This window comes from Hyla sarda, chromosome 8 (assembly GCF_029499605.1).
Source record: "Hyla sarda isolate aHylSar1 chromosome 8, aHylSar1.hap1, whole genome shotgun sequence".
NCBI lineage: Eukaryota > Metazoa > Chordata > Amphibia > Anura > Hylidae > Hyla > Hyla sarda.
The window spans coordinates 229999499-230013289 of record NC_079196.1 but is presented as its reverse complement, the minus strand read 5'-3'; the positions used below and the strand labels follow the sequence as shown (position 1 = coordinate 230013289).

The following is a 13791-nucleotide window of genomic DNA, read 5'->3' as shown; positions in this document are numbered from 1 at the left end:
GGATAGCCGTTTATGCGATGGCCCCGACATACAAAAGCATCGCATGTTGAAATGATCGTATGTCGGGTCCATCATATTATATTTTTTTACATTGATTTTATTCTGTCCTTGTGTGTATTGTATTATATTTTGCTCCTTTTGTAAAATAATATATGTCTATAGTGATTCAATAAAATACATTTTACATTATTTATGTATTTTTTATTACAACTTACTTGGGGTTAATTGTGTGCACTTACAGGTGGATAAGTCACATGCGGAGATGATTGACCTCATTAAGACCTCATCCTACATGACAATGGTCATTACAATGTACTGATGGTTATCTCTATCCTCTATGAGGTAAACAAGCCTCACATGGAGAAGACCCATCTATATGGTGGGATGTGGAGCTGGTTATAAACAAAGAAATGTATTTATTCATTTATTTAATTTTAAGTTAAATTTGAGGTTTTCCAAGGTTTTATTACCATTTCTGGAGACAAAGTCTAGAATAGACATCAGATTCTTTATCCTACAATTATTATTTTTATGGGGACTCTGTGATTGTCCCCCCGACATCTACGGCCACAGGAGTGGGAATTGAACAAGGAGGATATTAATGTGTTGTGTAAGATATTTTACTTAAATTTTTATTTATTTTTTCATATGATTTTGAAATTAAGAGATGTATGTAATGCAAAAAGGATGTAAATTAATAAAAACAGCTCCATGTACAACGAAGGGGGTGTAAGATAAGACAAAGGATATAACATAAACAAAAGGGGTGTAAGTAAAGACAAAGGGGTATAACAAACAAAAGTGGTGAAAGATAAGACAAAAGGGGTGTGTTACGCCGAGCGCTCCGGGTCCCCGCTCCTCCCCGGAGCGCTCGCTTCACTCTCCCCGTGGCAGCGCTCCGGTCACGTCCTCTGACCCGGGGCGCTGCGATTCCGCTGCCAGCCGGGATGCGATTCGCGATGCGGGTAGCGCCCGCTCGCGATGCGCACCCCGGCTCCCCTACCTGACTCGCTCCCCGTCTGTTCTGTCCCGGCGCGCGCGGCCCCGCTCCCTAGGGCGCGCGCGCGCCGGGTCTCTGCGATTTAAAGGGCCACTGCGCCGCTGATTGGCGCAGTGGTTCCAATTAGTGTGTTCACCTGTGCACTTCCCTATATCACCTCACTTCCCCTGCACTCCCTTGCCGGATCTTGTTGCCTTAGTGCCAGTGAAAGCGTTCCTTGTGTGTTCCTTGCCTGTGTTTCCAGACCTTCTGCCGTTGCCCCTGACTACGATCCTTGCTGCCTGCCCCGACCTTCTGCTACGTCCGACCTTGCTTTTGCCTACTCCCTTGTACCGCCCCTATCTTCAGCAGCCAGAGAGGTGAGCCGTTGCTAGTGGATACGACCTGGTCACTACCGCCGCAGCAAGACCATCCCGCTTTGCGGCGGGCTCTGGTGAAAACCAGTAGTGGCTTAGAACCGGTCCACTAGCACGGTCCACGCCAATCCCTCTCTGGCACAGAGGATCCACTACCTGCCAGCCGGCATCGTGACAGTAGATCCGGCCATGGATCCCGCTGAAGTTCCTCTGCCAGTTGTCGCTGACCTCACCACGGTGGTCGCCCAGCAGTCACAACAGATAGCGCAACAAGGCCAACAGCTGTCTCAACTGACCGTTATGCTACAACAGTTACTACCACAGCTTCAGCAGTCATCTCCTCCGCCAGCTCCTGCACCTCCTCCGCAGCGAGTGGCCGCTCCTGGGATACGCTTATCCTTGCCGGATAAATTTGATGGGGACTCTAAGTTTTGCCGTGGCTTTCTTTCCCAATGTTCCCTGCATCTGGAGATGATGTCGGACCTGTTTCCCACTGAAAGGTCTAAGGTGGCTTTCGTAGTCAGCCTTCTGTCCGGAAAAGCCCTGTCATGGGCCACACCGCTCTGGGACCGCAATGACCCCGTCACTGCCTCTGTACACTCCTTCTTCTCGGAAATCCGAAGTGTCTTTGAGGAACCTGCCCGAGCCTCTTCTGCTGAGACTGCCCTGTTGAACCTGGTCCAGGGTAATTCTTCCGTTGGCGAGTATGCCGTACAATTCCGTACTCTTGCTTCAGAATTGTCCTGGAATAATGAGGCCCTCTGCGCGACCTTCAAAAAAGGCCTATCCAGCAACATTAAAGATGTTCTGGCCGCACGAGAAATTCCTGCTAATCTACATGAACTTATTCACCTAGCCACTCGCATTGACATGCGTTTTTCCGAAAGGCGTCAGGAACTCCGCCAAGATATGGACTCTGTTCGCACGAGGCGTTTCTTCTCCTCGGCTCCTCTCTCCTCTGGTCCCCTGCAATCTGTTCCTGTGCCTCCCGCCGTGGAGGCTATGCAGGTCGACCGGTCTCGCCTGACACCTCAAGAGAGGACACGACGCCGTATGGAGAACCTCTGCCTGTACTGTGCTAGTACCGAACACTTCCTGAGAGATTGTCCTATCCGTCCTCCCCGCCTGGAAAGACGTACGCTGACTCCGCACAAGGGTCAGACAGTCCTTGATGTCTACTCTGCTTCTCCACGTCTTACTGTGCCTGTGCGGATGTCTGCCTCTGCCTTCTCCTTCTCTACAGTGGCCTTCTTGGACTCTGGATCTGCAGGAAATTTTATTTTGGCCTCTCTCGTCAACAGGTTCAACATCCCGGTGACCAGTCTCGCCAGACCCCTCTACATCAATTGTGTAAATAATGAAAGATTGGACTGTACCATACGTTTCCGCACGGAGCCCCTTCTTATGAGCATCGGATCTCATCATGAGAGGATTGAACTTTTGGTCCTCCCCAATTGCACCTCGGAAATTCTCCTTGGACTTCCCTGGCTTCAACTTCATTCCCCTACCCTGGATTGGTCCACTGGGGAGATCAAGAGTTGGGGGTCCTCTTGTTCCAAGAACTGTCTAAAACCGGTTCCCAGTAACCCTTGCCGTAACTCTGTGGTTCCTCCAGTAACCGGTCTCCCTAAGGCCTATATGGACTTCGCGGATGTTTTCTGCAAAAAACAAGCTGAGACTCTACCTCCTCACAGGCCTTATGATTGCCCTATCGACCTCCTCCCGGGCACTACTCCACCCCGGGGCAGAATTTATCCTCTCTCTGCCCCAGAGACTCTTGCCATGTCCGAATACGTCCAGGAGAATCTAAAAAAGGGCTTTATCCGTAAATCCTCCTCTCCTGCCGGAGCCGGATTTTTCTTTGTGTCCAAAAAAGATGGCTCCCTACGTCCTTGCATTGACTACCGCGGTCTTAATAAAATCACGGTTAAGAACCGCTACCCCTTACCCCTCATCTCTGAACTCTTTGATCGCCTCCAAGGTGCCCACATCTTCACTAAATTGGACTTAAGAGGCGCCTATAACCTCATCCGCATCAGAGAGGGGGACGAGTGGAAAACGGCATTTAACACCAGAGATGGACACTTTGAGTATCTGGTCATGCCCTTTGGACTGTGCAACGCCCCTGCCGTCTTCCAAGACTTTGTCAATGAAATTTTTCGTGATCTGTTATACTCCTGTGTTGTTGTATATCTGGACGATATCCTAATTTTTTCTGCCAATCTAGAAGAACACCGCCAGCATGTCCGTATGGTTCTTCAGAGACTTCGTGACAACCAACTCTATGCCAAAATTGAGAAATGTCTGTTTGAATGCCAATCTCTTCCTTTTCTAGGATATTTGGTCTCTGGCCAGGGACTACAGATGGATCCAGACAAACTCTCTGCCGTCTTAGATTGGCCACGCCCCTCCGGACTCCGTGCTATCCAACGCTTTTTGGGGTTCGCCAATTATTACAGGCAATTTATTCCACATTTTTCTACCATTGTGGCTCCTATCGTGGCTTTAACCAAAAAAAATGCTGATCCCAAGTCCTGGCCTCCTCAAGCAGAAGACGCCTTTAAACGACTCAAGTCTGCCTTTTCTTCGGCTCCCGTCCTCTCCAGACCTGACCCTTCCAAACCCTTCCTATTGGAGGTTGATGCCTCCTCAGTGGGAGCTGGAGCTGTTCTTCTACAAAAAAATTCTTCCGGGCATGCTGTCACTTGTGGTTTTTTCTCTAGGACCTTCTCTCCAGCGGAGAGGAACTACTCCATCGGGGATCGAGAGCTCCTAGCCATTAAATTAGCACTTGAGGAATGGAGGCATCTGCTGGAGGGATCAAGTTCTCCTGTTATTATCTACACCGACCACAAGAACCTCTCCTACCTCCAGTCTGCCCAACGGCTGAATCCTCGCCAGGCCCGGTGGTCTCTGTTCTTTGCCCGATTTAATTTTGAGATTCACTTTCGTCCTGCCGATAAGAACATTAGGGCCGATGCTCTCTCTCGTTCCTCGGATGCCTCAGAAGTTGAACTCTCTCCGCAACACATCATTCCACCTGACTGCCTGATCTCCACTTCTCCTGCCTCCATCAGGCAGACTCCTCCAGGAAAGACTTTTGTTTCTCCTCGCCTCGGAATCCTCAAATGGGGTCACTCCTCCCATCTCGCAGGTCATGCGGGTATCAAGAAATCTGTGCAACTCATCTCCCGCTTCTATTGGTGGCCGACTCTGGAGACGGATGTTGTGGACTTTGTGCGAGCCTGCACTATCTGTGCCCGGGATAAGACTCCTCGCCAGAAGCCCGCTGGTTTTCTTCATCCTCTGCCTGTCCCCGAACAGCCTTGGTCTCTGATTGGTATGGATTTTATTACTGATTTACCCCCTTCCCGTGGCAACACTGTTATTTGGGTGGTCGTTGATCGATTCTCCAAAATGGCACATTTCATCCCTCTTCCTGGTCTTCCTTCTGCGCCTCAGTTGGCTAAACAATTTTTTGTACACATTTTTCGTCTTCACGGGTTGCCTACGCAGATTGTCTCGGATAGAGGCGTCCAATTCGTGTCTAAATTCTGGAGGGCTCTCTGTAAACAACTCAAGATTAAATTAAATTTTTCTTCTGCATATCATCCCCAGTCCAATGGACAAGTAGAAAGGATTAACCAGATCTTGGGTGATTATTTGCGACATTTTGTTTCCTCCCGCCAGGATGACTGGGCAGATCTCCTCCCATGGGCCGAATTCTCGTATAACTTCAGGGTCTCTGAGTCTTCCTCCAAATCCCCATTTTTCGTGGTGTACGGCCGTCACCCTCTTCCCCCCCTCCCTACTCCCTTGCCCTCTGGTCTGCCCGCTGTGGATGAAATTTCTCGTGACCTTTCCATCATATGGAGAGAGACCCAAAATTCTCTCTTACAGGCTTCATCACGCATGAAGAAGTTCGCGGATAAGAAAAGAAGAGCTCCCCCCGTTTTTTCCCCTGGAGACAAGGTATGGCTCTCCGCTAAATATGTCCGCTTCCGTGTCCCTAGCTACAAGTTGGGACCACGCTATCTTGGTCCTTTCAAAATTTTGTGTCAAATTAATCCTGTCTCTTATAAACTTCTTCTTCCTCCCTCTCTTCGTATCCCTAATGCCTTTCACGTCTCTCTTCTCAAACCACTCATCCTCAACCGTTTTTCTCCCAAATCTGTTCCTCCCACTCCTGTTTCCGGCTCCTCGGACATCTTCTCGGTCAAAGAAATTTTAGCTGCCAAAAAGGTCAGAGGGAAAAATTTTTTTTTAGTGGACTGGGAGGGTTGTGGTCCTGAAGAGAGATCCTGGGAACCTGAGGACAACATCCTAGACAAAAGTCTGCTCCTCAGGTTCTCAGGCTCTAAGAAGAGGGGGAGACCCAAGGGGGGGGGTACTGTTACGCCGAGCGCTCCGGGTCCCCGCTCCTCCCCGGAGCGCTCGCTTCACTCTCCCCGTGGCAGCGCTCCGGTCACGTCCTCTGACCCGGGGCGCTGCGATTCCGCTGCCAGCCGGGATGCGATTCGCGATGCGGGTAGCGCCCGCTCGCGATGCGCACCCCGGCTCCCCTACCTGACTCGCTCCCCGTCTGTTCTGTCCCGGCGCGCGCGGCCCCGCTCCCTAGGGCGCGCGCGCGCCGGGTCTCTGCGATTTAAAGGGCCACTGCGCCGCTGATTGGCGCAGTGGTTCCAATTAGTGTGTTCACCTGTGCACTTCCCTATATCACCTCACTTCCCCTGCACTCCCTTGCCGGATCTTGTTGCCTTAGTGCCAGTGAAAGCGTTCCTTGTGTGTTCCTTGCCTGTGTTTCCAGACCTTCTGCCGTTGCCCCTGACTACGATCCTTGCTGCCTGCCCCGACCTTCTGCTACGTCCGACCTTGCTTTTGCCTACTCCCTTGTACCGCGCCTATCTTCAGCAGCCAGAGAGGTGAGCCGTTGCTAGTGGATACGACCTGGTCACTACCGCCGCAGCAAGACCATCCCGCTTTGCGGCGGGCTCTGGTGAAAACCAGTAGTGGCTTAGAACCGGTCCACTAGCACGGTCCACGCCAATCCCTCTCTGGCACAGAGGATCCACTACCTGCCAGCCGGCATCGTGACAGGGTGAAAGTTAAGACAGGTGTATAAGTCAAACAAGAGGGGTGTAGGTAAAACAAAATAGTTGAAAGTAAAACAAAAGGTGTGGAAGTAAAATAAAAGAGGTGTAAGAAAAGACAAAAAAGTGTAAGTTTAACAAGAGTGATATAAGTTAAGTGAAACTAGAGAAGTTTAATTAAAGATAAAGGGTAGAACGGATAAAAAACCAAATGTGTGAAGTCAGGAGATTCTGTTAATATCCTCAGGAGGAAAAAAGAAATAAGATTATTATAGATTTTTGTCCATGTTTTCCCTTTAGGCCGGACATATAAATCAGATCCACGTTGGTTGAATTCTTGTTGGACCAACATCTCTCTCTCCTGACCCTCATATACACATGTACACTAGATCAGGCCATCCATGTATACATTCTGAATAGGGAGAGGGGTGAAAGATGCTTCTAGGCCCCTCTTATCTCCCCAAGGATCGGGCAAATGAAGCCCAATATGGTCTTTCCTTCTTTTCCTTATCTGCTGATTCTACCATAATCTTCATGTCTGTCCAACATTAATCTGAGGTGTATGACCAGCTTTGTATCTGATTGTAGGATGGTTATTGGTTTGCATGATGGCTTGGTAATTTTATCTATGCTTTGAAAAATCTTTTCCCAATAGACCTGGAAAGGTCCATCATAACAGATAATAGAATTTGTTACCTACAGACATGGCCAACACTTGGGGGCGACAGCAGGAAAAATATGGGTCATTACTCTTCGGAGGTCTTTCTCCCAATGTTAATGGTAAAAAAATTGGATAGTTGAATGTCTTCTCAATTTAGTTGTGCTATTTTTACTACTCTTTTGTAAGTTTTGACCGACCCACCATTGACTACCATTATCTGAGGAGGGTTTTATGTCCTAAAAGAACTGGGGCTGGTGTGTGTAGAGAGCCGGTTTGTGAGAAGTGGCATTAGATAGGACACTGGGCAGTAGGGGAGAGTTATCGGAGACACTGACCTATCAGTTTTAGTTGAGGCCTTTCTCAGATTATAGCCAACAATTGGGGATCATAGACTCAAAGATCTTTTCACATTCGTGATCTTAGAGATTGGAACACATTACCTTACTATACTTAATACAACATAATATAATATAAATATAAAACACAAACTATAATACAACACAAAATAAAATGCAAAATACAACGAAAAATATAATAAAAAAGACAACACAGAATACATCATAAAATACAGCATAAAACACAAAATATAATGCAAATACAATACAAAATTCTGCATGTAATACAATTATAAAACAAAATATAAGTACAAAGAATAATACACAATATAATAAGATATACAGCACAGCTCCATGCGGATGGATCTCTCCATATTATTGTTGTTGTTTGGACATTGTAACTCATTTATTTGGAAGGAGAATTGTTGCAGGTCCAGGATTGTTTAAGGAATTGTGGGAACTAGGAATAAAGTAAAAAATCCTTCACTTGCTGTAGACAATAATATTTCCCAGTTCTGATCCTTTCATTAGATCCTGACATAGAGAGGCTGGCGCAGGGTGCTGATCGGTTGTCAGGAAAGCATTGGATACATCCATCTGTATAAGAAATTGAATGATTGATTATAATAGAAGGGGGAAAACAGTGTTAGTTAAAATAAATATAAATAAAAAATTAAACCACCACCCTTTTTTCTATTTTCCAAAAAATAAATATATATGTATGTCTATATATATATATATATATATATATATATATATATATATATATAGAATTATTTTTAGTATTATTTTGTAATGCTGCAGTAAAAACACACAAAAAAATTCTAAATCTCAAAATTTGATATTTTTCCTCCATATAATAGAATGAATAGAAATTTCACAATATTAATTTCAAAATGGTGCGCAACAAATCTGCCCTATTCCTACAGTCAAATCTGACAGAACTGGGCGAGAAAATTTTAAAAAAAATTGTAGATTGTTTATGTTATTATATTACGGTATTTAAAAAAGAATATTAAATCCAACATGATAAGTGATGTGGAGGATAAATTGTGTGATAAACAAAAATAATTAAAAAGGCAAATACATTTTAAAAATGATCGTAAACATTACAGAATAGTACCTGTAGATGGACGTGGCCGGGACATGATATCAAAGTTTTATTTCAACAGGAAAATAACAAAAATATACACAAAGGAATTTTCGGTTGATTTCACAACATTAATATAGAATTAACAGGAAAATAACAAAAATATACACAAAGGAATTTTCGGTTGATTTCACAACATTAATATAGAATTAACCTCTGAAATGTGTAATTATCTCTCAAATATGTGTCCAGGTGACATTCCTCCCTGCAGGGTATCACTCTGTGTCCCTCCACTACGTGACATTTTGCTTGGACGCTAGTGACCAATAGTGTTGCTCGCGAATATTCGCAATTCGAATATTATTCGCGAATATCGCATATTCGCGAATTCGCGAATTTCGCGAATATAGCGCTATATATTCGTAATTACGAATATTCTTTTTTTTTTTTTTTGTTTTTTTTTTTCTTCACAGTACACATCACAGTGATCATCCCTCTCTGCTTCCAGCTTGTGTGGTGTAAAGAAGGCTCTAATACTACTATGTGAGACTGGCTACGAAAATTCGCATATGCGAAAATTAACATATGCACATTTTCGCATATGTGAATTTTTGCGTATGTTAAGTTTGTGTATATTAATTTTCACATATGTTAATTTTCGCATACGCGAATTTTCGCATATGCGAAAATAAAACGAGGATATAACGAATATGCGAATATTCGCGAATATATGACGAATATTCGTCCATATATTCGCGAATATTCGCGAATTCGAATATGGCCTATGCCGCTCAACACTAGTGACCAAGAACCAGTCGGGCAGCTTCAGACCTCTATATAATTTGTGTCCTCAGCCCAGCGAGTATACAGGACATCACTTGTCAAATGATAAAGAACAACAAGAAGACAACCCCGGCCATCACAGCAGCATCATGCAGAAGCTCCTCGTGCTCCTCACACTTCTCTCACAGCACGGTAAGAACCTCTCCACCAGGTCTTCATCCAGTGCAAAGAGCTTAGGGGTACATTTTGTGTTCTGGAATCTGGACCACTATGACTGATACCATGTTGGTTTTGGTTCTGGTCTCATCCCTTTCTCCTCAGATGAAGAGGTTGTAGCCCGGAGTGTCACTGTAAAATGTGATAGTTCTATTGTTTCTATCCATATGGTCATGGTGTATGATGTCTAATCCCTTTTTTTTGTTGTTGTCTCCTTCATCTCTTCTTTCTTTGTGTCTCCCACTTGTTCCCGTTGCATTTTCCTAGGTTTCCCGGGGCTTCTGGCTTTGACAGGTATATATCTGCTCCATGTCATTATATATCAGTATCAGGTCATGTGTATGTGACCTCTGCTTGGCTAAATATCTAATGGCTTCTCTTTGGATGGTTCAGGTTGTGGGAAGCCAATAGTTTCACAAAGAATCGTAGGAGGAGCGGATTCGGCACCTGGAGAATGGCCGTGGCAGGTCAGCCTTCAGCTTGAAGACTTTCCCGAATGCGGGGGCTCACTCATCACCGACTCCTGGGTGCTGACAGCGGCTCATTGCTTCACACAGTAGGTTTTTATTTCTAATACCATATAAAATCCTGTAAAAAATTGACCAAGGTGGACGTGTTGTTAACAAATAATAATCAGAAAAAAGGTACAGTGCACTTGATGGAACATCTGGTTTCTATGGCCGATGATAAGTTTTTATAGCTGATCCAGGCTTTCCTATATGGTAGATGATAAACGTCTATAGCTGATCCAGACTTTCCTATATGGTAGATGATAAGTTTTTATAGCTGATCCAGGCTTTCCTATATGGTAGATGATAAACGCCTATAGCTGATCCAGACTTTCCTATATTTCAGATAATAAGCTTCTATAGCTGATCCAAGCTTTCCTATATGGCAGATGATAAGCTTCTATAGCTGATCCAGACTTTCCTATATGGTAGATGATAAGTTTTTATAGCTGATCCAGGCTTTCCTATATGATAGATGATAAACGCCTATAGCTGATCCAGACTTTCCTATATTTCAGATAATAAGCTTCTATAGCAGATCCAGGCTTTCCTATATGTCAGATGATAAGCTTCTATAGCTGATCCAGACTTTCCTATATGGCAGATGATAAGCTTCTATAGCTGATCCAGACTTTCCTATATGGTAGATGATAAGCTTCTATAGCTGATCCAGACTTTCCTATATGGCAGATGATAAACATCTATAGCTGATCCAGACTTTCTTATATGGCAGATAATAAGCTTCTATAGCTGATCCAGACATTCCCATATGGTAGATGATAAGCTTCTATAGCTGATCCAGACTTTCCTATATGTCAGAGCCAAATGAAATAAGACCAGGATCAATGGGAATATCTCAGCGTGGTTAGACATTGAGTGACAGGTTTTCTTATGATTTCTCTTGCAGGTCGATGAATGTCTCAGAATACACCGTATACCTTGGGGCACATCAGCTATCAGGACTGCAGCAATCTGGAGTTGTAGCCAGAGGAGTAAAACGAATCATAATACACCCCGACTTCACAGAAGAAGGATCCAGTGGAGATATTGCTTTGGTAGAGTTGCAGAAACCGGCCAATTTCACCTCCTCTATACTTCCCATCTGTTTACCATCTGCGTCTGTAAAACTTCCAGCGGGATCCTTGTGTTGGGCAACAGGATGGGGCAACATTAAAGATGGAGGTAAGAACATTCATAGATTGTAATATAATCATTGGGATATGTAGATGAATGGTGACTGATATGTCATCTAAGCATACAGAGGGACAGTAGACAGATACACGGATTATTGAGAAACAGAGGTGGTCATCTACAGATTGAGACTGTATTATCACAAAGGACTACCTTCAGACATGCTAATATGTAGAGTCATCTGACAGGAATTTAATATGTGAAAATAAAAAATCTAACTAGACAAAAAAGTATTGAGGGCCACCATGAGACGTCTACCAGGTTGTAATGAGGACATCCCCTCCTTACAGAGCCACTGGCCAACCCCAAGACTCTCCAGGAGGTCCAACTCGCTCTAATAGACAACAAGAACTGTGAATCCATGTACCAGGTCAGCTTGGGCTATAACCCCAAATTCAAGCTGATAAAAGATGAGGTGTGCCGGATACAAGGAAGGAAAGAGAGATACATGCCAGGTAGGTGAAGTTACATAACTACTGTATGACCCTCAACCTATCATGTTATGGAGACTTTTGAAAAACATTTTTTCCAAATCTACCTTTTGTCCTATCACATGATGCACTATTGAGAGTTTCCGTTTAACAGAATCCACAAAGAATGTTAAAAAGACTCAAATCAATAATAAATGTTGAAGTCTTTTTCTGTGGGTTCCCAGTTGTATGACCCACCAGAAGGTGTTCTACACCAAGACAAATCTTCTTACTTGGTCAGAGTGACAGATTACCCAGAATTCCCAAGATGTTTTTAACCAAATTTATTTTTATTTATTTTTTGGCCTTCACAGGGTGACTCTGGTGGACCCCTTGTCTGCAGTGTGAATGGTGCCTGGATGCAGATGGGAATTATCAGCTGGGGTTTTGGATGTGCTGAGCCCAGTCATCCTGGTGTCTACACGAGAGTCCAATATTACCTGCCCTGGATACAGAAGTTTGTAGCCTCCTTTCCGAACAATAATGGACTGAAGAGCGTTCACCTGGTGGACAAGATCAGAACAACATCTCCAAACAACATCAGCCATAGTGATATTCTATTTGACACAAACCATATGGAGAGTGGAAATGTAACTGGGAATGGTACTGAGCCCAAGATGCAATTTCTGGTCGGCAATGGAGCCCATTCGAATCTATGGTCAATGGCCCATTCCATGCTGATCCTCCTGGGTCTTGTGCTTCTTCTGTAATTTAACCAACATCACCACTACTAGAACCGTTGGTTCTTCCATAGTCCACCATTATATCCACCTCTACTTGAGGGATAAGACTCTTGCCACAATGTTCTTCGCAGGTCCAAACTTCTAGACTTCTACACAATTTCTTGCATTGAGAATTTTCGATTTTGTATTATTTAGAGTTGTCTTAAAAATGGAAATGTTTAGAGAGACTTGTCATACAACCATACTGTACATACTTCCTATGTAGTATGCAAATATTTAAGCCCTAGTTGGGACAACACAATTTATAGTTCTATTATATTATATTGTATATATTGTCCATTTATATTTAAATTTTGTATCGAACAGATGTAAATAAAAACTTTTTGCCTGAGTTGTAATTATATGTTAATAATACACCTTTTGTATATAAAAACGTAATTACAATATTTGGTGTTGGGTACTTGAGTCCTGTTATTGGTCACATACCCACAGGAATTATAGCCTGCAGGGCCAACTTTAGAAACGTCCTTAGGCATGGAGATAATGTGATCCTCATGAAGCAGCAGGGACGTGGTGTACACTGTGTTTGGGTCATCGGCCTCCTGGGGATTGTTTACAGGTTTGTAGATTGTAGCAGGTGTGATGTATAGGATTGGTCACTCAATCTCCCTCTGGTCCAAACAATGGTTTTTCCAGAAGTCACAGGTGACATTACTAATGTGATCTTCACCGATACAACAAAACAGGACTCCCTGCTGATCCTCATCCAGCCTTTTCCTGGTAAACATCTCTTGTCATGTATCTTCTGTACACTTGATGAAGACTCATTTACCCAACCTGTGTAACCCTCAACAATCCAGCCAATGAGGAGATCTCTGCATGTTTTCATAGTCTTTGATGGGTTAGACAGGTCACATGCTGAGATGATTGACCTCATCCTACATGACAATGGTCATTACAATGAACTGATGGTTATCTCTATACTCCATTGAGGCAAACAAGCCTCACATGGAGAAGACCCATCTATATGGTGACAGGATGTTTAGTTGGTTATAAACACTGACATTTATTTATTTATTCAAGTATTTAACTTAAAGTAAAATTTTAGGTTTTCTAAGGTTTTATTTCCATTTCTGGTGTCAAAGTCTACAGTATAGACATCAGATTTTTTCTCCAACGATTATCATTTTTATGGGGACTCTGTGATTGTCCCTCCAACATCTCCTGCCCCAAGACGGAGATAAGATATGTAGAATTTTACGATGTTGTTTAAGATATTTAACTTTTATTAAGTTTTTTCAGATTATTTTAAAATAAAGAGGTGCATGTGAAACCAAAAAAGATGTAAACAAAACAGCTGCATGAATAACAAAATGAGTGTAAGTTAAAGGGGTACTCCAATGGGAA

General features: G+C 43.8%; 1 pseudogene; it reads left to right on the top strand.

Moving 5' to 3' along the window:
• Positions 1–263: 263 nt before the first annotated feature.
• Positions 264–12769, top strand: LOC130284392 (serine protease 33-like; annotated as a pseudogene).
• Positions 12770–13791: the final 1022 nt, after the last annotated feature.